Below are 22,878 nucleotides of genomic sequence, written 5' to 3'. Positions count from 1 at the left end.
CCTGTCGTGTTCCTGATCTCAGGGAAAAAGCTCTCAGTTTTTCCCCGTTGAGGATGATGTTAGCTGTGGGCTTTTCATAAATGGCCTTTATGATCTTTAAGTATGTTCCTTCTATCCCGACTTTCTCAAGGGTTTTTATTAAGAAAGGGTGCTGGATTTTGTCAAAGGCCTTTTCTGCATCGATTGACAGGATCATATGGTTCTTCTCCTTTTTTTTGTTAATGTGATGTATCACGTTGATCGATTTGCGAATGTTGAACCAGCCCTGCATCCCAGGAATGAATCCCACTTGATCATGGTGAATAATTCTTTTTATATGCTGTTGAATTCGATTTGCTAGTATCTTATTAAGAATTTTTGCATCCATATTCATCAGGGATATTGGCCTGTAGTTCTCTTTTTTTACTGGGTCTCTGTCTGGTTTAGGAATCAAAGTAATACTGGCTTCATAGAATGAGTCTGGAAGTTTTCCTTCCCTTTCTATTTCTTGGAATAGCTTGAGAAGGATAGGTATTATCTCTGCTTTAAATGTCTGGTAGAACTCCCCTGGGAAGCCATCTGGTCCTGGACTCTTATTTGTTGGGAGATTTTTGATAACCGATTCAATTTCTTCGCTGGTTATGGGTCTGTTCAAGCTTTCTATTTCCTCCTGATTGAGTTTTGGAAGAGTGTGGGTGTTTAGAAATTTGTCCATTTCTTCCAGGTTGTCCAATTTGCTGGCATATAATTTTTCATAGTATTCCCTGATAATTGTTTGTATCTCTGAGGGATTGGTTGTAATCATTCCATTTTCATTCATGATTTTATCTATTTGGGTCATCTCCCTTTTCTTTTTGAGAAGCCTGGCTAGAGGTTTGTCAATTTTGTTTATTTTTTCAAAAAACCAACTCTTGGTTTCGTTGATCTGCTCTACAGTTTTTTTAGATTCTATATTATTTATTTCTGCTCTGATCTTTATTATTTCTCTTCTTCTGCTGGGTTTAGGCTGCCTTTGCTGTTCTGCTTCTATTTCCTTTAGGTGTGCTGTTAGATTTTGTATTTGGGATTTTTCTTGTTTCTTGAGATAGGCCTGGATTGCAATGTATTTTCCTCTCAGGACTGCCTTCGCTGCATCCCAAAGCATTTGGATTGTTGTATTTTCATTTTCGTTTGTTTCCATATTTTTTTTAATTTCTTCTCTAATTGCCTGGTTGACCCACTCATTCGTTAGTAGGGTGTTCTTTAACCTCCATGCTTTTGGAGGTTTTCCAGACTTTTTCCTGTGGTTGATTTCAAGCTTCATAGCATTGTGGTCTGAAAGTATGCATGGTATAATTTCAATTCTTGTAAACTTATGAAGGGCTGTTTTGTGACCCAGTATATGATCTATCTTGGAGAATGTTCCATGTGCACTCGAGAAGAAAGTATATTCTGTTGCTTTGGGATGCAGAGTTCTAAATATATCTGTCAAGTCCATCTGATCCAATGTATCATTCAGGGCCCTTGTTTCTTTATTGACTGTGTGTCTAGATGATCTATCCATTTCTGTAAGTGGGGTGTTAAAGTCCCCTGCAATGACCACATTCTTATCAATAAGGTTGCTTATGTTTATGAGTAATTGTTTTATATATCTGGGGGCTCGGGTATTTGGCGCATAGACATTTATAATAGTTAGCTCTTCCTGGTGGATAGACCCTGTGATTATTATATAATGCCCTTCTTCATCTCTTGTTACAGCCTTTAATTTAAAGTCTAGTTTGTCTGATATAAGTATGGCTACTCCAGCTTTCTTTTGGCTTCCAGGAGCATGATAAATAGTTCTCCATCCCCTCACTCTCAATCTAAAGGTGTCCTCAGATCTAAAATGAGTCTCTTGTAGACAGCAAATAGATGGGTCTTGTTTTTTTATCCATTCTGATACCCTATGTCTTTTAGTTGGCGCATTTAATCCATTTACATTCAGTGTTATTATAGAAAGATATGGGTTTAGAGTCATTGTGATGTCTGTATGTTTTATGCTTGTAGTGATGTCTCTGGTACTTTGTCTCACAGGATCCCCCTTAGGATCTCTTGTAGGGCTGGTTTCGTGGTGACAAATTCCTTCAGTTTTTGTTTGTTTGGGAAGACCTTTATCTCTCCTTCTATTCTAAATGACAGACTTGCTGGATAAAGGATTCTCGGCTGCATATTTTTTCTGTTTAGCACACTGTAGATATCGTGCCAAGCCTTTCTGGCCTGCCAAGTTTCAAAGGAGAGATCAGTCATGAGTCTTATAGGTCTCCCTTTATATGTGAGGGCACGTTTATCCCTTGCTGCTTTCAGAATTTTCTCTTTATCCTTGTATTTTGCCAGTTTCACTATGATATGTCGTGCAGAAGATCGATTCAAGTTACGTCTGAAGGGAGTTCTCTGTGCCTCTTGGATTTCAATGCCTTTTTCCTTCCCCAGTTCAGGGAAGTTCTCAGCTATAATTTGTTCAAGTACCCCTTCAGCACCTTTTCCTCTCTCTTCCTCCTCTGGGATACCAATTATGCGTATATTATTTTTTTTTAGTGTATCACTTAGTTCTCTAATTTTCCCCTCAAACTCCTGGATTTTTTTTATCTCTCTTTCTTTCAGCTTCCTCTTTCTCCATAACTTTATCTTCTAGTTCACCTATTCTCTCCTCTGCCTCTTCAAGCCGAGCTATCGTGGTTTCCATTTTGTTTTGCATTTCGTTTAAAGCGTTTTTCAGCTCCTCGTGACTGTTCCTTAGTCCCTCGATCTTTGTGGCAAGAGATTCTCTGCTGTCCTGTATACTGTTTTCAAGCCCAGCGATTAATTTTATGACTATTATTCTAAATTCACTTTCTGTTATATTATTTAAATCCTTTTTGATCAGTTCATTAGCTGTTGTTATTTCCTGGAGATTCTTCTGAGGGGAATTCTTCCGTTTGGTCATTTTGGAGAGTCCCTGGCGTGGTGAGGACCTGCAGGGCACTTCCCCTGTGCTGTGGTGTATAACTGGAGTTAGTGGGCGGGGCCGCAGTCCGACCCGATGTCTGCCCCCAGCCCACTGCTGGGGCCACAGTCAGACTGGTGTGTGCCTTCTCTTCCCCTCTCCTAGGGGCGGGATTCACTGTGGGGTGGCGTGTCCCGTCTGGGCTACTTGCACACTGCCAGGCTTGTGTTGCTGGGGATCTGGCGTATTAGCTGGGGTGGGTAGGCAAGGTGCACGGGGGCTGGAGGGGCAGGCTTAGCTCGCTTCTCCTTAGGTGATCCACTTCAGGAGGAGCCCTGTGGCAGCGGGAGGGAGTCAGATCCGCTGCCGGAGGTTTGGCTCCGCAGAAGCACCGAGTTGGGTGTTTGTGCGGAGCGAGCAAGTTCCCTGGCAGGAACTGGTTCCCTTTGGGATTTTGGCTGGGGGATGGGCGGGGGAGATGGCGCTGGCGCCTTTGTTCCCCGCCAAGCTGAGCTCTGCCGTCCGGGGGCTCAGCAGCTCTCCTTCCCTTTGTCCTCCAGCCTTCCCGCTTTCCGAGCAGAGCTGTTAACTTATGACCTCCCAGACGCTAAGTCGCGCTGGCTGTCGGAACACAGTCTGTCCGGCCCCTCCGCTTTTGCCAGCCAGACTCGGGGGCTCTGCTTGGCCGGCGAGCCGCCCCTCCGCCCCGGCTCCCTCCCGCCAGTCCGTGGAGCGCGCACCGCCTCGCCGCCCTTCCTACCCTCTTCCGTGGGCCTCTAGTCTGCGCTTGACTCCGGAGACTCCCTTCTGCTAATCCTCTGGCGGTTTTCTGGGTTCTTTAGGCAGGTGTAGGTGGAATCTAAGTGATCAGCAGGACGCGCTGTGAGCCCCGCGTCCTCCTACGCCGCCATCTTCCGGAACCAAGCTATATACATTTTCAACCTCTTAGGTCTTAAATGACTTGTAAGTAAAGTGCTCACAACAGTTCCTAATAAACAGCAGCCACTGAATAAACATTACTCTTATGATTATAAAGGTTCTGAGATTGTTTAGAGAAAAACTGGCACACTGATTACCTTTAGATATTAACAAATACGTGAGTTCAAATTTTAAGGATTAGTAAAAGTATAGAAATCAAGGTTATACTTTTCTCATCACCGTGAGAGGGGAAAAACCCTTAGTTAACTCAAAATGAGACAGTAAAAGCAATGAAAAATAAGCTTAGAAAAATAGAACATTTAAGATTCTCCTATTGATAATGCAGATGACAGTTGGTTTTCTCCCACTTGCCAGTGATTCCTCGTAATTAGGATATTGTTAAGGCTAGACATAAAACAAAGAAGGCTTCTTGATGGTTTTATTCCTTAACCATATTTGTCCTAGAAGCTGCCTCTATTGATGAAAATTGCAAATAGAGACTTTAGCCAAGCATACAGTGATCACCCTTACCTAAACCAAACATGCTGTCACCTACAAATTCAAAAGGTGGCCCTTTAAAACCTAATGGCCCTTGATATCCTGACTGCAGCTCAAGGAGGAACATATGCTTTATTAAAACAGAGTGTTATGTATACACTCCAGATTACCACAAAAATGTGACAGGGTTACTAAAAGACATGAATAATCAAACTGGCACTTTAAACAATCCCTCTCTTTCCTTTAGGGATTGGTTAAATTCCTGGACTGGAGGAAGATTTTGGTCAACTATCAAAGGTCTTTTATTCAGACTTCTCTTTCTAATAATAATAAAAAGATTATTATTTTGTTGTCTTTTCAAAAAAATTTTTAATGTTTATTTACTTATTTTGAGAGGGCGCAAGTGGGGGTGGGGCAGAGAGGGAGAGAGAGAGAGAATCCCAAGCAGGCTCCATGCTGCCATGCAGGGCTGACGTGGGGCTGACGTGGGACTCGAGCCCACAGACCATAAGATCATGACCTGAGCTGAAACTGATAGTCGTATGCTTAACTGACTAAGCCACCCAGGCACCCCATATTTTGTTGTCTTTTCCTATGTCTTTCTACCTGGTGTTGAGACTCTCACTGACATAACTTCAAGTTGACAGAGGATCCTTTGTACTCAAGGAGATTCATTTATGTTGTCTACTTTGGATTAGGCTGCCTCTGCCTTTGGTAATTCCTATATGTAAGTTACCCAACAGACTAATGTTGACCCCTAGATAGGGACAGCTCTACGCCCCTATTGAGCAAGAAGAAGTTACAGAAGATAAGACTGTGTACCCTCAGCAACCTTAAAGATTTAAGGGTCAAAATTGTTCAGGGGGGAATGATGGGGAGAGCAAAAGCAAAAGGAAATGTAAAATTAAATTTCCTTACAACTGGCAGCCCATTGACAAATATTTGAGACAGGCAGAGTAAGTCATTCCTCCAGGAACTCCCAACTGTCTTAACGTTAATGCTTTGCTAGAGGAGAAAACAACCTTAGCTTGACAATAGCCAGGCCTCTAGGATCCTGTAAGTCTTCTTTAACATATGAAAATCTTTTGGAAATTTGCTTTGTTTCTACCCCTCCCAACTTAAAAGTACATAATCAATCCCAGTGCAGCTCTTTCTACCCACAGGTCCTATCCCTGTGCTTTTATAAAACCATCTTTTTTGTACCAAAAACATCTCAAGAATTCTTTCTTGACCGTTTGCTCCTGGACCCCACATCAAATTATATCAGTAGTACATGCCTCTTGTGTTACTATTTTATTTTTTTTAAGTTGATTTTTATTCTGAGAGAGAGAGAGAGAGAGGCAGAGAGAGAGAGAGGCAGAGAGAAAGGGAGAGGGAGAATCCCAAGCAGGCTCCGCATTGTCAGTGCAGAACCCGATACGGAGCTCAATCTCACCAACTGTGAGATCATGACCTGAGATGAAACCGAATCAGACACTCAACTGACTGAACCACCCAGGCGTCCCTCACATTTAGGCCTTTAGTCCATTGACTAATTGAATTTATTTTCGTGTATGGTGTGAGAAAACTGTCCAGATTCATTCTTTTGCATATGGCTGTCCAGTTTTCCCAACACCCTTTGTTGAAGAGACATTTTCCCATTGGATATTCCTTCCTGCATTATCAAAGATTAATTGACCACATAATTGTAGGTTCATTTCTGGGTTTTCTATTCTGTTCTATTGATCTGATCTATGTGTCTATTTTTGTACCAGTATCACACTGTTTTGATTACTACAGGTTTGTAATACAACTTGGAACTCTGGAATTGTGATGACTCCAGCTTTGGTTTTCTTTTTCAGTGTTGCTTTGGCTTTTTGGGGTCTTTTGTGGTTCTATACACATTTTAGGATTATTTGTTCTAGCTCTGTAAAAAATGCTGTGGGGTATTTCAATAGGGAATGCATTAAATATGTAGATTTCTTTGGATGGTATGGAAATTTTAATAATATTTGTTCTTCCAATCCATGAGCATAGAATGTCTTTCCATTTCTTTGTGTTGTCTTCAATTTCTTTAGTGTTTTATAGTTTTCAGACTATAAATCTTTCAACTCTTTAATTAGGTTTATTCTTAGGTATCCTATTGTTTTTGGTGTAATTATAAATAGGAGTATTTCCTTACTTTCTCTTTCTGCTGCTTCATTATTGGCATATAGAAATGCAACAGATTTCTGTATCTTGATTTTATATCCTGCGACTTTACTGAATTCCTTTATCAGTTCTAGCAGTTTTTGGTGAAGTATTTTGGGTCTTCTACATATAGTATCATATCATCTGCAAATAGTGAAAGTTTTACTTTTCCTTTCTGAATTGGATGCCTTTTATTTCTTTTTGTTTTCTAATTGTTGCGGCTAGGACTTCCAGTACTATGTTGAATAAAAGTGGTGAGAGTGGACATCCCTGTCTTGTTCCTGATCATAGAGGAAAAGCTGTCAGTTTTTCCCCACTGAAGATATTAGCTGTGGGTTTTTCATATATGATCTTTATTATGTTGAGGTATGTTCCCTCTAAACCTACTTTGTTGAGGGTTTTTGTCATGAACTGATATTGAACATTGTCAAATGCTTTTTCTGCATCCTTTGAAAGGATCATACGGTTCTTATCCTTTCTTTTTTTAATGTGATGTGTCACAATGATTGATTTGCAAATACTGAACCACACTTGCAACCCAGGAATAAACTCCACTTGATTGTGATGAATGATTTTTTAATGTATTGTTGGATTTGGTTTGCTAGTATTTTATTGAGAATTTTTGCATCTATGTTCATCAGGGATATTGGCCTGTAGTTCTCTTTTTTGTGGTATCTTTATCTGGTTTTTGTATCAGGGTGATGCTGGCCTCATAAGATGAATTTGAGAATTTTCCTTCTTTTTCTATTTTTTGGAATAGTTTGAGAAGAATAGGAATTAACTTTTCTTTAAATGTTTGGTACAATTCACCTGTGAAGCCATCTGGTCCTGGACTTTTGTTTTTTAGGAGTGTTTTGATTACTGATTCAATTTTTCTGCTGGTTATCCATCTGTTCAAGTTTTCTATTTCTTCCTGTTTCAGTTTTAGTAATTTATATGTTTCTAGGAATTTATCCATTTCTTCTAGGTTGTTAAAATTTTTGGCATATAGTTTTTCATAATACAGAATGCACATTTCTCAAGCACTGAGAAGCCTCTGAAAAATTGAACATCAAGGAATCTCAATGAACTTTAAAGAATCCATAGTCTACCAATCATATTTTCTGACCATAATGTACTTCAGTTAGAAGTCAAGTACAAAAAATAACCAGCCCTGTTGGTAGGGGTATAGATTGGTCCAACCACTTTGAAAAACTATTTGGCCACATCAGTTAAAGCTGAATATACACATAGCTATGGCCCAACAATTCTTTTCCTCTAATAGAAATACATACATACATTCATTACTAAGTGAAAGAAGGTAACCTAAAAATGCTATAGATTGTAATGATTCCAACTACATGAAATTCTGAAAAAGGCAAAACTATGGAGACAGTAAAGAGATCAGTGGTTGCCAGGAGTTAGGGGGCAGGGAGGGAAGAATAGGTGGAGCACATAGGATTTTCAGAGTAGTGAAACTATTCTGTATATTATAACAGAATATGGAATGTATTGGATACATATGTGGCTATCCACAAATGTGGATACATTTGTCCAAATCCATTGAATGTATAATGTCAAGAGTGAATCCTAATGAAAACAATGGACTCTGGGCAATAATGATGTGTCAGCGTACTTTCGTTGATTGTAATGAATATACCACTCTGGTAGGGGAGGTTGATGGTGGAGGGAGTCTGTACTAGTTGGGAGGGTATGGGGTAGCTTTCTCTACCTTCCTTACAATTTCGCTAGACCCTAAAACTGCTCTAAAAATAAAGTCTATTTTTAAAGCATAAAAAAAGAAATACATACATACATTCAAAAAAAAAAACTGTACTAGAATGTTCACAGCAGCACTATTCACAACAGCCCTAAACTAGAAACTACTCAAATGTCCATCAGTTGTAGAATGGATAAAAAAATCATGGTATATTCTTACAATGAGGTATTCTGCAGCAAGGACTATTAACAAACTACAGTTAAATGCAACAATATGGATGATCTCACAAATATAAGGTTGAATGAAAGAAGACAAAACAACCTACATATTGTATGATTTTATTTACATTAAATACAAAAGCAGGCAGATCTATGCTGTTAGAAGTTAGGATAGCGTTTATTCTTGGGGAAGGGGTAGCAATGGGAAGGGAGCATAAGGGTGGCTTCCAGGATACTGACAAAATTCTGTTTCTTGATTTTGGGGTTGGTGACATGGCTGTATTTAGTTTGTAAAAATTTACTGAGCTGTGCATTTATAACATGTACTTTGTGTATGCATATTATTCTTCAATGAAAAGTTAAAATTAAACCCATATGACTTCCTTATATTTAGAAATTAGAAGTATTTACTAAGTAACTTATGAATAAGAGTATAGTCAAAATGGAAATTTATACATGCCTAGAACAACCATAAGGAAAATACTAAACCAAAATTAATTAAATATAGCCAAAGCAGAGGGAAATGTCTATTTTTGAATGTTTATATTATCAAGGAGAGAAGGCTGAAAATTTAATAAGCTAAGCATCCAACTTAAGATAGCAAAAGATCAGCAGAGCAAGCCCAAAGAAAATAGAAGGAAAGAAAAATAAGAGCAGACAATAATGAAATAGAAAAAATAAAGATAAAATAGAGAGGATCAACAAAGCCAGAAGTTGGTTCTTTGGAAAGACTAACACAGTAGAAAAATCTTTGGCAGGACTGATGATGAGGAAAAAGAGAAGATGAATAAATAAACAGTATTAATAATGAAACAGATATCTAGTACACATTCCACAGAAATCAAAAAGATAATAAAAGAAAGCTCAGAATGTCTTTAAGACAATAATTGAAATTTGCTAAGAAAGTAGAACTTAAGTGCTCTCACACACACACAGAAAAAGATATATGAGGTGATGGGTATGTTAAATTTTTTTCATTTTATTGAGAAATAATTGACATACATCACTGTGTAAGTTTAAGGTAGATTGCATGATGGTTTTATTGACATATATTCTGAAATGATTACCACACTAGAGTTAGTTAACATCCATTCTCTCATATAGATACAATAAAACAAATGAAAATTTTTTCTATTTGTGATAAGAACTCCTAGGATCTTTGTACCTTTTGAATGCCTTCCTCCAATTCCCTCTCTCTGTTCTCCATCTCTGGTAACCACAAATCTGATCTCTTTTTCTATGAGTTTGATGGGGTTTTTTGGGTTTTGTTTTTAGATTCCACATATAAATGAAATAATACAGTAATTTGTCTTTCTTTGTCTGACTTATTTCACTTAGCATAATGCCTTCAAGATCCATCCATATTGTCACAAATTATAGGATTTCCTCATTTTTCCTGGATGAATAATATTCCAGTGTGTGTGTGTGTGTGTGTGTGTGTGTGTGTGTGTGTGTGTATTACAACTTCTTTATCTATTAACCCATTGATGGACACGTAGGTTGTTTCCATGCCATAGCTATTATAAATAATGCTGCTATGAACATAGGGGTGGATATTTTTTTCAAGTTAGTGTTTTTTGTTTCCTTTGGATATATTTCCAGAAGTGGCACTGCTGGGTCATTTGGAAGTTCTATTTTTAATTTTTTGAGGATACTTCATACTGTTTTCCATAGTGGCTGCACTGATTTAAAATCCCACCAACACAAGGTTTCCTTTTCTACACATCCACGCCAGCATTTATCTCTTGTCTTTTTGATGATAGCCGTTCAAATAGGCATGAGGTGATATCTCATTGTGGTTTTAATTTACATTTCCCTTATGATAGTGATGTGCAGCAATTTTTCATGTACTTGTTAGCCATTCATATATCTTCTTTGGAAAAATGTCTATTCAGGTTGTTTGCACATTTTCAAGGGAAACAGAAGCAAAAATGAACTATTTGGACCATATCAAAATAAAAACCTTCTGCACAGCAAAGGAAACAATCAATAAAACTAAAAGATGACCTGTTGAATGGGAAAAGATATTTGCTAATGACTTAGCTGATAAAGGGTTAGTATTGAAAATATATAAAGAACTTATAAATCTCAACACCCAAAAACCAAATACAGGCAGATGACATGAACAGACATTTCTCCAAAGAAGACATATGGATGGCCAACAAACACATAAAAAGATTCTCAACATCACTGATCATCAGAGAAATGCAAAACAAAACTACAATGAGATATCACCCCACACCTGTCAGAATGGCTAAAATAAAAAACATAAGAAACAACAGGTGTTTGCAAGGATGTGGAGAAAAATGGACCATAGCATACTATTGGTGGGAATGCAATTGTTAGTAGTGCAGGTACTATGGAAAACAATAAAGAAGCTCCTCAAAAAGTTAAAAATAGAACTACCCTACGATCTAATAATTGTACTACTGAGTATTTACCCAAAATATACAAAAACAGTAATTCAAAGAGATACATGCACCCAATGTTTATAGCAGCATTATTTACAATAGCCAAATTATGGAAATAGCCCAAGTGTCCATCAACTGATGAATGGACAAAGAATATGTGGTGTATATATATGTACAATGGAATATTACTCAGCCATAAAAAGAATGAAATCTTGCCATTTACAATGATGTGGATGGAGTTAGAGTGTATTATGCTAAGTGAAATAAGTCAGTCAGAGAAAGATAAATACCATATGATTTCATTCATATGCAGAATTTAAGAAACAAAACAAAGAAAAAAAGAGAGACAAACCAAGAAACAGACTCTTAACTATATAGGTTGTTTGCTCATTTTAATTGGACTATCTGTTTTGTTTTGTTTTGCTATTGAGTTGTATGAATTCTTTATATATTTTGGATATTAACTCCTTAGGAGATATATGATTTGCAAATATTTCTAATGGATACGCTAATTAATTTGATGGTGAGAATCCTTTCACAATATATACATATATCAAATGTTGTACACTTCAAATTTACTTTGTCGATTATGCCTCAATAAAGCTGAAAAAGAAAAGAAAAGGGAAAAAACAAAAGAATACTGACATTTGTTTTTTGTTTAAAATTTTTTTGTAATGTTTATTTATTTTTGAGAGAGAGAGAGAGAGAGAGAGTGAGGGTGGGAGGAGCAGTGAGAGAGGGAGACACAGAAACCAAAGAGGCTTCAAGCTCTGAGCTGTCAGCACAGAGCCTGACACGGGGCTCTAACTCACTAAACAGGAGATCATCACCTGAGCCGAAGTCAGAGGTTCATCTGACTGAGCCACTGAGGCACCCCAAGAATACTGCCATTTGAATCACTTGCTATGTCAAAGAAATACAGATATATTGTTTATAAGAGACACATCTAAAATAAAGACACACAAAGCAAAAGGATGGAAAAACATATTGGGCAAAAGCCACAAGAAAACTAGTGTGGCTATATTATTATCAGGTAGAATGGACTTTAAGACAAAAAATATTTTTAGAGATGGAAAGGGTGACAGTCTAGTGAATAATGATTTTATACATATATGTACTGAATAAACTAGGCTCAATATACATGAAACAAATGCACAGGAAGAAATGGATGCACAAATCTATCATTCCTGGGGGGATTTCAAGCAATTGTGCTTAGTGTTGTTAGAACAAACAGACAAAAAGCAGCGAAGATACAGAAAAAGTGGCAGCACAACTAATATGCTTAACATAATGTACAGATGTAGAGGTCTGTATCCAACAATAAGAGAATACCTATTTTATCAATTACTTTGGCAATATTTTCAAAAATTATTATGTACTAGGTCATTAAGAAAGCCTCAATAGGGGCACCTGGGTGGATCAGTTGGTTGGGACTCTCTTGATTTTGGCTCAGGTCATGATCTCACAGTTGGTGGAATTGAGCCTGGAAGTGGGCTCCCCACTGTCAGCACTTGGAATTCTCTTTTTCCCTCTTTCTGCCCCTCCCCAACTCACACTTGTGTCCCTGCATTCTCTCTCAAAATAAATAAAACATTTAAAAAAATAAAAAAAGAAAGCTTCAATAAGTTTCAAAGACTAATTATCATATATACAATAATCTTTCAACACAATGCAATTAAACTAGAAATTAATTACAAAAACATAAAAAAATTTAAGTTCCTGAATATTTTAAAATCTATAAAATATTTTACTAAATAACTCATTTTTTTAAAGTAGAAATTTAAAGAATACCTGGAAGCAAATAATAACTACTACATAGAAAACCTGTGGGATGCAAGAAAAATTGTGCTTCTAGGCAAGTTAGCAAAGCCTACAAATTAATGAGACAAGTATCAATTTTAAGATATTGGTAAAAGAATAAATATATATACATAAATGAAAATAAAATAGAAATGAAATAGAAATGAAAGATTCAATATAGGCCAACAAAGCCAAAGTTGATTTTTCAAAACAACTAACAACACAAGCAAACTGCTGACAAGATTTATCAAGAGCAAAAGGGAGAAAATACAATTTTATGAGTGAAAGGAGAACATAACTAAGACAAAGTAGAGATTAACAAACAAGAAAACACTACTAACAACTCTATGCCAACAATTTTGTAAATAGAGGTGAGGACAAAACGCCAGGAAAAAAAGTTTAACAGAAGAAATAAAAGGTTTGAATAGTCTTATACTATTACAGTAATTGAAGTAATTGTAACAATAGTTAAAATCTTCCCATAGAGAAAGCACTGATATTTTTATGGAAAAGTTTTGTTAAATTTTTAAAAAACAGATAAAATATGAAAATTATTTGGGACAATAGAAAAATAGAGAATATTACCCAATCTGTTCTAACAAGGCCAGTATAACAAACAAAATAAAACCAGGAAACGTATTATGAGAAAGAAAAACTACAGGCCCATTTCACTAACGAATATCAATACAATAATCTTAAAATATTCACGAATTGAAAAAATATATTAAAAAGATAATAAACTATAATGAAGTCGGATTTATCCCAGATTTGCAAGGATGCTTTAATAAATGTGGGAAATTTATGCATTTATTTCAAAGGTTGCATAAAAATCATTCATAATAAGAAATAAACACTTCATAATAGAAATGGAAGGGAGGCTCTTTATTCTCATAAAAATATTTACCAAATGCCTAGCACAAACATCATCCTAAATAGGGGGACATTAGAAATAGTCCCTTTAAAATCAGAAATGAGAGAAATATGCACATCACTAACACTTGTATTCAATATTGTATTGCAGGTCCAAGTCAGTGTAACAAGACAAGAAGAGTATAGGAGGCATAAAGACTGGTAGTATGTGGCAAAAGGGACTTTCTGGGACTTCCAAGTGCAGACCTTAAGAAAACTATTTCCACGGCCTGTCTCTAGCAGTCCAACCCCCATGTTAAATGTCTAGCTCCCCTGCTAAACAGACCCCATGGACAGATGATGTACAGAGGTCATATGGGTAGAGAGAGGTTCTGAAATGAAAGGATTTGAAAAATCTAGCCAACAAGAATCAAAACCCCACAAATATGACCCCAGTTGATGTTCTTGTCAGCCTCCAGCCATTTGAGCTACCCTAGCTGAGGTTCCAGATGTATGAGTAAAGGAGCCATCTTGGACATTCCAGCCCCAGCAAACATCGGGCAGAGATGAGATAAGCTGTCTCTGCTATATCCTGTCCAAATACTAACCCACCATCTCATGAGCAAGATAAAATGGTTATGGTTTTAAGCCACTAAATTTTGAGGTACTTATTTAATGATAGTCATTTTACACACCAGGAGTCTAACTCTATACACTGTTTTCTTAAGCTCCATGACATAAAGGATGTTTATATCCTTTATGAAGTATATATATATGTGGTACATATTTGAGGGAGAAACACTTGAGGCCTTTTATCTGAACTCTTGCTATAGACATATTTTCACTGGTTGGCAATTTGTATTTAATATGGATTATGTGGCAGATAGATGCCAAGGTGATCTCCAGTGATTCCTACCTCCTTGTCTTCATGACTGTGTAATCCCCTTAAGTGTAGGCAGGACACACACACATATAAAGATGACTGGATGTCACTCCCATGATTAGGTTATGTAATATTGTAAAGATGAGGAGATAACACTCCTGTGATTATATTACATTATATAAGCCTCTGTCTTAGTAGACTGGAACTACAGATTTTTGCTGGATGAATAAACAGCCATATTGAAAAAGCCCTTATGTCGAAGGGCTATGGGTAGCCAGCCTCTAGGATCAAAGGAGACCTCCAGTCAAATGCTAGCGAAAAGCTAAGCCCCCAGTCATGCAGTCACAAGGAAATAAAGTCTGCCAACAACCTGAATTCTTGCCCAGTGGATTCAAGTGGATTCTTGCCCAGTCAAGTCTCCAAATGGAAATGCAGCCTGGTCAATGCTTTGATTGCAGCATTGTGAGACTCTGAGCCAAGGATCCAGTTAAGCTGTGCCTGAGCTCCTGATCCATGGAAACTGTGAGATAATAAATGTGTGGTGTTTTAAGGCAGTGAATTTGTGGTCATTTGTCACATTGCAGTAGAACACAAATTCAGGAAAGTTTGTGTTGGGGGAGTATTATGAAGCATCACTTATGTATCCAGAAAAGAAGGGCATTACTAGACAAATAAAAGAGGTTACATAAATTCCACACATTACTTCATTCACAGGGTATAGCTGGTGGTCATCAATATGCCTCGTGATTTTGATTTAGAATTGAAAAAAAGTAAAAATAAGTGATTCATTGCAGGATTTTAAACTTTGGAATGTAGTTCTAGTGAGAGTTGGTATAATGGTAATTGTGAGTTTTGTTTGCTTGTGGTTTTGTTTTTTATATTTTGCATGGTGCTTGGTGTATGTGTGGTTGAATAAGGCACTTCCATTTACCTTTCCTAGGGTTTTTGATGGTTTAGTTCTTTCTGATTTTCCCTGTCTCTATGCTCCCCAAACCAAGGATTGTAATATTTTAGTGCATGATGTATTAGATGCAGAAGTCCATACCTTTCTGGTTTCCACAAGAAACCACTAATACTAAGTGTTTTATGACTTTTTTTGGAGTGGTGTGAGGGGTAGTGCCCTTTTACCAAAGGTTTGGAGACAACAAAAGTGGGGAGTCATGATGTGCAATGCTCTTGCTGGATCTTCCCCTCTCTTCTCAGTCTCTCCTAGTCTGCTTTGTGAGCAGTTGAGTATTTCCTCTCCTCAAGCAGGGAAGTTCTGTCCTCCTTCAGGTGCACTCAAGGTTTTAGCCTCTATCTGAATTAATTAATCAAGATATTTATTCCAATTAAATATTTTGTATGTGGCATACTCTGCCACTTGTCTACCCAATACCTATTTACTTGTTTTCCTTACTAACAGAACCCAGATAAAGTATTGATTCTCCCAAGCTTTTCTTAGAGCCAATAAGATGTATATAGGCTGTATGGGGCGTTGGGAAAAACTGTGATTTCCTGATATAAAGGAACAGACTCAGCTGGCAGTGGTGGCCTTTTGTCCTTTCTCCTTCTTCCTGGCTAAACAGACAACACTGATTCATAGGGCTGCAGTCATCTGGTAACCTTGGAGGTGAATAGCAGAGCAGGAAAATAGCAGGGCTACCTTGAGACTTTGTTGAGCTGCTTTACTTGCCCTGTTTATCAATCTCAGGACCTACTGTCATAGAAGAGAACAAAATCTCATATTTAATTAAGTCACTATTTATCGGATATCTATTACATTATCCTGGCTAATACAGCGCTCTTCCCAAAAGGAATTCTGGTGAGTAGTTTATTTTCCTTTCCACTTGTATTTTTATCTTTTATGAAGGGTTATTTTGAACAACTCAAATAAAACTGGATCTTTATGTTCCCTCCTTAAGGTCTCCCTCAGCATGGTGATTTATCTCAAAGTAACATGAATCTGACTTCAGAAAGCAGTATGGTGTTCATTGAAGCCTCTTGAGCACAGGGAAAATTGCCACATATAGCTCACAGCAAAACTTCCCCCAAACCCTTTTTTGTACAGCTTTCTCTCTAAAGGAACACACTAAGCTACACTTCTCCCTACCCCTTTTTGCTAACTCCTCCTCAAAACTGTGTCCACCTCTTTCATCCTCTTTACTAGCCTTTGAGTTGAATGTTTTCTTTAGGAGAAGCTTCATATCAGCACTTTAATAAATCAATCTGTCCCCATCTTTCTTCCTTAATTTTGTAGTTGTACCTATTAGCCCTGGAAACACATTGAAGAATCCATGTGCAGTCACAGACTTGTCCTCAGAAGGCAACCAAGGGAGAGAGCCGTGAATAGGGACACTTGAGTATTTTCCCCGCATGTATTAGCCAGGATTCTCCAGAAAAATAGAACCAACAGGATTGAATAGTTGGTTGGTTGATTGGTTGGTTGATTGGTTGGTTGGTTAGTTGGTTAATTGTTTTTGAGGAATTGGATCCTATGATTATGGAGGATTTTAAGTCCCAAGATTTACACTTGGCACTTTGGAATCCCTGGATTGCTGATGGTGCAGTTCTAGTCTGAAGGCTGGTGGCTTGAGACCCAAGAAATCCAGTGTTTCAGCTTGAGTCCACAGGCAGAAAAAAAAACAGTGTTCTAGCTCTCAGGCAGTCAGTCAGAAGGAGTTCCTCTTTATTGAGGGAGGGCCAGCTTTTTTATTTTATCCAAACCCTCAACTGATTTGATGATGCCCACCCATATTGGGAAGAGCAATCTGCTTTAGTTACTCTACTAATTCAAATGTTAATGTCATCCAAGAAACACCCTCACAGACACCTCCAGAATAATGTTTGACCAAATGTCTGGGCACCCTGTGTCCCAGTCACATAAAATTAACCGTCATACCCCATCACACTTGTTATCTCTCACACAGCTCTCCACTGTATGTGCCAACTCTCTAGGCTCATTTCTTTTCACTTCCCTTCTCTCCTCCCTTCCTCTTTTCACCCCAGGCTCTTGGTTCTATGTCCTAGAGTAGACTCTTGCCTCTCCACCTTCCTCCCCTTCAAACCTCTGTTTCTCCTTTAAGAATTGGCTCACATGTCACTTCCTTTGTAGTGTTCTTTGATTCCCCCAATTAAACATAATTGCTCTTTCTTTTCTGCATGCCTAGTATTTTGTGTGACTCTCGGCCATGTACTTATCTCAGATGACTTGTGTTCTATTCATGTCTGTGTCTGACATGTCTGTGTCCTGTAAGTGCTCTCCAAAGAGTTGATTGAAGTGGTAGGAGAGGATCAGTGATGTCATGTTTCCACAGAAATGGTAGCAATAATGAAAATTTGGCATGTGAGTAACTGGTTTCACTCTAATAACAAAGATATTTTAGTTGAAAATAAGTTTTAAAAGTTTTTTTAAATTTTTAAATATTTATTTATTTTTGAGAGAGAGAGAGAATGAACATGAGCAGGAAAGGGGCAGAGATAGAGGGGGGCAGAGGATCTGAAGTGGGGTCTGCACTGACAGCAGTGAGCCTGATGTGGGGCTCGAACCCATGAACCATGAGATCATGACCTGAGCCGAAGTCAGACGGTTAACCAACTGAGCTACCCAGTTGCCCCAGTTGAAAATAAGTTTTGAAATGGAAATGTGGATGATAATAATACAAATAGCTAATCATAAAAGCCCTATTGTGTCCTGGGCAATGCATTAAATGCTTTACATATGCCACCTTATTTAATCATCATATCAACACTATGAAGTAAATCCTAATAACTCTATTTTACAAATGAGGAAACTGAGGCAGAGTGGGGTAAAGTAACTTGGTAAGGTCACAAAACTAGTTGCTGTGGAGCTGCAGTTTGAACCCAAGCATAAATATGTAACACCCACATGTGCACTGGGGAAAGGCAGAGGTGTGTAGAGTTCCCAGCAGGAAAGCTGTACACCTATGTACTCTGTTATGTGCATTCTTTGTTCTCCCCACCCCCACTCCTGATAGCATTCCTTGTACTCTTGCCCACCGACAACAATGTGTTTTTTTGCTCCTTTTCTCCTGTTTTCCCTCCTTAAAAAATGTTATTAATTATTATAATGAAAACCTTTCTGGAAAAGCAACACCAGGCACCACATGCATTCCAAGCCTGGTTTTTGTTACCAGATTTGCTCTCCACACATGATTCTCACCATGAGCGTGAAGTTATGGTGCCCTTATTGTGACATGATGTAGTTGGCTCTGCTTTGTGGTTGGTGCTGCCAACCTCTGGATTAAATAATAAAGAGCCAATTGTATATTTCAGGGCTATTATACCATTTAATCAGGATTAAAAAAACTGAATAGAGTAATGGAATCTGTAAATGTATTTATAATTAATGCTATTTTCATTTCACTGAAGTAAAAACACATTATGTGGATTATGAAGGGAGGAATATCCTAATTTTTTCTTTTCTAGAAATGAGCAATTTTACATCTAGAGTCTCCCTCCTCAATACCCCTTAAAAATTATTACAACTTCCTACTGGAAAAAGTGGGATTGGTCAGTTCTAATATATTTTTATAGTAGAAACTTAAAATTAACTAAATATTAGGATACTTCCTACATTATCATGTACAAGCAAATGTAGTGTCTTTAAGTTTCATACATTGCAATCTAAGAAAAGGTACTGAAATGAAGTAAATATTCTTATAATTTAATTCCCTTCTCAAGAATTTTCTTGCAGGTATCTTGTGAAATTTGCTACTGTAGGGACAAATATCTACTTTGGAGGAAATGAATCATCAGCATCTAAGTAGCTACTCCATAAATCACGGCGTTTTCAGAGCAAAGTCTCAGTTCTTTCACAACTTTTTTGATAAGCAAATGAGATTAAAAATGACTTTATATTTCACAAAGTTCTTTTTGATGGGAGAGCACACAAATCAGGCATTTAAATGTCAGAATTTTTCAAGAGGATTCTTTGCTACCAGACCTGCCTGTACGCTGCAATCTTTGGGGCCAAGGAGCTGAACTTTCTGAGAGAGTTTTGCTTTGAGGAAAGAGAACGGGCTTTAGCAGCAAGCCACTTCTTATGAAACAGCCTGGGGAAGGCTTCCAGAGAAAATATGAGAAATCTGCTATGTATTTAGAAATGCACTTTCCCAGATATGGAAGAGACATTACTTGCAAACTTAAACTATTTTAGAAGTCATCGTCCTACATGTAATTAGGACATTTCAGGAGTCCTTACCCTGGTTAGCATAGAGAATAACTCTAATTCAGAAAAGTCTGATATTCCAACCAGAAAAAAAAGATATCCCTTTTGTTTTTTAATTCTTTTTGGTAACTTAACTCATCAATTCAGACTATTTTGAGAGAGAAGAATTACAGCTATAGAATTGGAATAAAACTTTCTGGGGCCAAATTCAGACTGACCTTGGGCAAGTCATTTACCACTTTGGGTCTAGAGTTTTCTTCCCCTCTGCTGCATTTTAGTAAGCTGGACTGGATCCCAGATTTGCTGGTCTGGTAGAAAAGGACTATGTGTCCTTGGCTGAAGATGTAAGAGGTGATGTGGTAATTTATGTGTTTTATTTTTAGTTATTAAAGACTTTTTTTCTTTTTTCTTCCTATCTTCCTTCATTTCTTTCTTTCTTCCTTCCTTCCATCCTTCCCTTTCTTTCTTTCTTTCTTTCTCTCTCTCTCTCTTTCTTTCTTTCTTTCTTTCTTTCTTTCTTTCTCTTTCCTTCTTTCTTTTTTCCTTTCCTTTCCTTTCCTTTCCTTTCCTTTCCTTTCCTTTCCTTCTTTCTTTTGAAAGAGAAAGAGAGCACGAGTGGGGGGAAGGGCAGAGGGAGAAGGACAGAGAGGATCTTAAACAGGCTCCATGCACAGCGTGGGGCTCAATTTTACAATAGTGAGATCATGACCTGAGCTAAAATCAAGAGTCAGACATTTAACTGACTGAGCCACCCAGACACCTCAAGACTCGCTTTCTTTTTTCTTTTTTTTTTTTAATTTTTTTTTAACGTTTTATTTATTTTTGAGACAGAGAGAGACAGAGCATGAACGGGGCAGGAGCAGAGAGAGAGGGAGACACAGAATCGGAAGCAGGCTCCAGGCTCTGAGCCATCAGCCCAGAGCCCGACGCGGGGCTCGAACTCACGGACCGCGAGATCGTGACCTGAGCTGAAGTCGGACGCTTAACCGACTGAGCCGAAGTCGGACGCTTAACCGACTGAGCCACCCAGGCGCCCCAAGACTCGCTTTCTTAACCAGAGAGTTGGATGGTGATATGTGTTTGTCAAGAATTTGGTCAATGAATGAGCAACAATGATAGACACGCAAATTATTGCTTCTATATGGCTTTCTTCTCTCAAAGGATCATAGGGACAAACTTGCCTATAATTATATTTTGCTTAGGTATGGCACTTTTAATTAGATGATATCAAAGTATTTTGCAAATGTTAATTAAAATTTGCATCTTCCCTGTGATGTGAATGTGATTGTTTTCCTGATATATGGAGCAGCAGACTGAGACATAGAATACTTTAAAGGCTGCCCAAGATTACCCTGATGAACAGTACATCAAGAACCAAAGAGACTGTTCATAAGTTACATGCTGTAACTTGCAACACTATATAGTTACTTGGTAGAGGTTAAGTAATTAAGAAACTTTTCCAAGAAGGCCATTTGGCCTTGGTGCCACTGACTAAGTTTTCAGAAGCATCAGAATGCTTTTCTCCTAGGCAGAAATGGAGGCAACCCTGTCTAAGTGAGGGTGGGAATGTTACCAGGAGACTAACTTGTTTTGTCTTCTCCTCAGAAGTTGCAGGCTTCATTTCCACCTGCTATGCTAGGCAGGTTCTATGACATTGGGTGGAGTTTGTAAAAGCAGGGTTTTTGAGGAATGGGGATACTCCCCAAGGTATTACTGTGGATACTACTGGGGATTTCAGGGTTTAAGTAGAGCAAGCTAAGGGTTGGATAAATGGTCTCTCACTTTTCATAAAAACACAAAAATTCTGAATCACCCCAGAGACTTCTATAATAATCTCTGAGTGTGTTATAGGATTATTGAGCCCTATCTTTACAGGTTCTTAACATGGAAAGATTTTCCTCTTATGAGTGTTCACTTGGTGGTCATGTGGAGAAGTGGCTGATAGACAAAAAAAATAGTAGTTATGGTGGAATGTGTTTTTTCCTTCTTCTTCTCTCATTGCCTCACTCCTGGACCACTGCCTCCTCACTTATTTTGTCATATTTACTGGTTTCTTCTTCAGTCTGTCCTGTGAAAACTAACTGCAAGATTAGTTTAAAGCACTGCTTTTTTTCTTTTTTTAAATCTTTAAAATGTTTTTATTTATTTTTGGCAGAGAGAGACAGAGAGAGACAGAGTACGAGCTGAGAAGGGGCAGAGAGAGAGGGAGACACAGAATTCAAAGAAGGTTCCAGGCTCTGAACTGTCAGCACAGAGCCCGACATGGAACTTGAATTTGTGAATGAGCCGAAGTCGGATGCTTAACCGACTGAGCCACTCAGGTGCCCCAAAGCACTGCTTTCATGGCAAATCTCTTCTTAGAAATCTCTCATGGCCTTTCCTTGCACAACAACGTCAACAAAAACAGCAATAAGTATAAGCCGTGTCCTTAGTTATGAGTAGACATTGTGCTAAGGTGTTACATACCTTATTTTTATTTCATTACAAATATTTCTGTATAACTTGAAGACCTGTTCAAAATTGGATCCTACCCTCCTTTTTCAATTGCATTTTCTAACATGTACTCTCTGCTCCGGTGGTACTGTGTCTCATTTCTGTGCCCATACCCACCCCCATCCCTGCTTTAAATGCCATTATCATTATCCTTGGCTCATTGTTTCCCTCTCATTCAATGGGTTCACTTTCCTCTGCCCATTCAATTCGTTTTTCAAGGAGCAGCTTGAGTCCCACTTCAGGGCTTCTACCAACAATTCTATTTTCCTTCTACATACTAGTCACTATTGTTGAATCTATTATTATCACTCAATTACTTGCCAATCTATTTTCTGATAGACTATCAGGGCATATTGAGTACCAATGTGCAAGATGTTCCTTGATCCCTCCATTTTCTCTTGGATCATCATCTTCTTCTAGATTTGACTTCTATATCAGGTAGGATAGGTTAAGTTCTCCTTCAGTAGTGAAGCCTCAAATCTTAATGGTTTCTAGCAACAAAGATTTATTTGTTACCTATAATATGCATCTGTTGTAGGTTGGCTGGAGGCTCTGCTCCATGCCTCCTTATTCAGGGATGCAGGCTGATTGAGGGGCAACATCTGGAACATTGCCTAATGCAAGGACAGGGCAAAAAAGATGTGGCTAATAATACACTAGCTCTTAAATCCAAACCCATGTCTCTTCTCGCTTTTTTATGGTCAAAACAAGTTAAATGGCTATGACTAACTTCAAGGAGTACAGGGAAGTACAATTCTATCATGTACCTGTCAGAAAGGAAACCAGAATATTTGCCAGAAACTCTGATGACTAATACAACATCCTTTTTTGTATAGACAAGATCAGTGGT

General features: G+C 38.0%; 1 protein-coding gene across 6 annotated transcripts in view; it reads right to left on the bottom strand.

The window, feature by feature from the left end:
• Window positions 1-22,878, bottom strand: part of LOC132675959 (uncharacterized) — a 74,586-nt gene that overhangs the window by 7,123 nt on the left and 44,585 nt on the right. For 5 of the 6 annotated variants that reach the window (XR_013556094.1, XM_078448179.2, XM_078448178.2 and 2 more), the window contains one exon: window positions 22,545-22,642. The exons of the other annotated variant lie outside the window; for it this stretch is intronic. The gene's annotated coding sequence lies outside the window, so the exon portion shown is untranslated. The remainder of the gene's footprint in view (window positions 1-22,544; window positions 22,643-22,878) is intronic. 6 annotated transcript variants of the gene reach the window in all.

This window comes from Panthera onca, chromosome B3 (assembly GCF_046562875.1).
Source record: "Panthera onca isolate mPanOnc1 chromosome B3, mPanOnc1 haplotype 2, whole genome shotgun sequence".
Taxonomy (NCBI): Eukaryota; Metazoa; Chordata; class Mammalia; order Carnivora; family Felidae; genus Panthera; species Panthera onca.
Note: the sequence above shows the minus strand (reverse complement) of the source record. Positions and strands in the feature narration are given on the sequence as shown.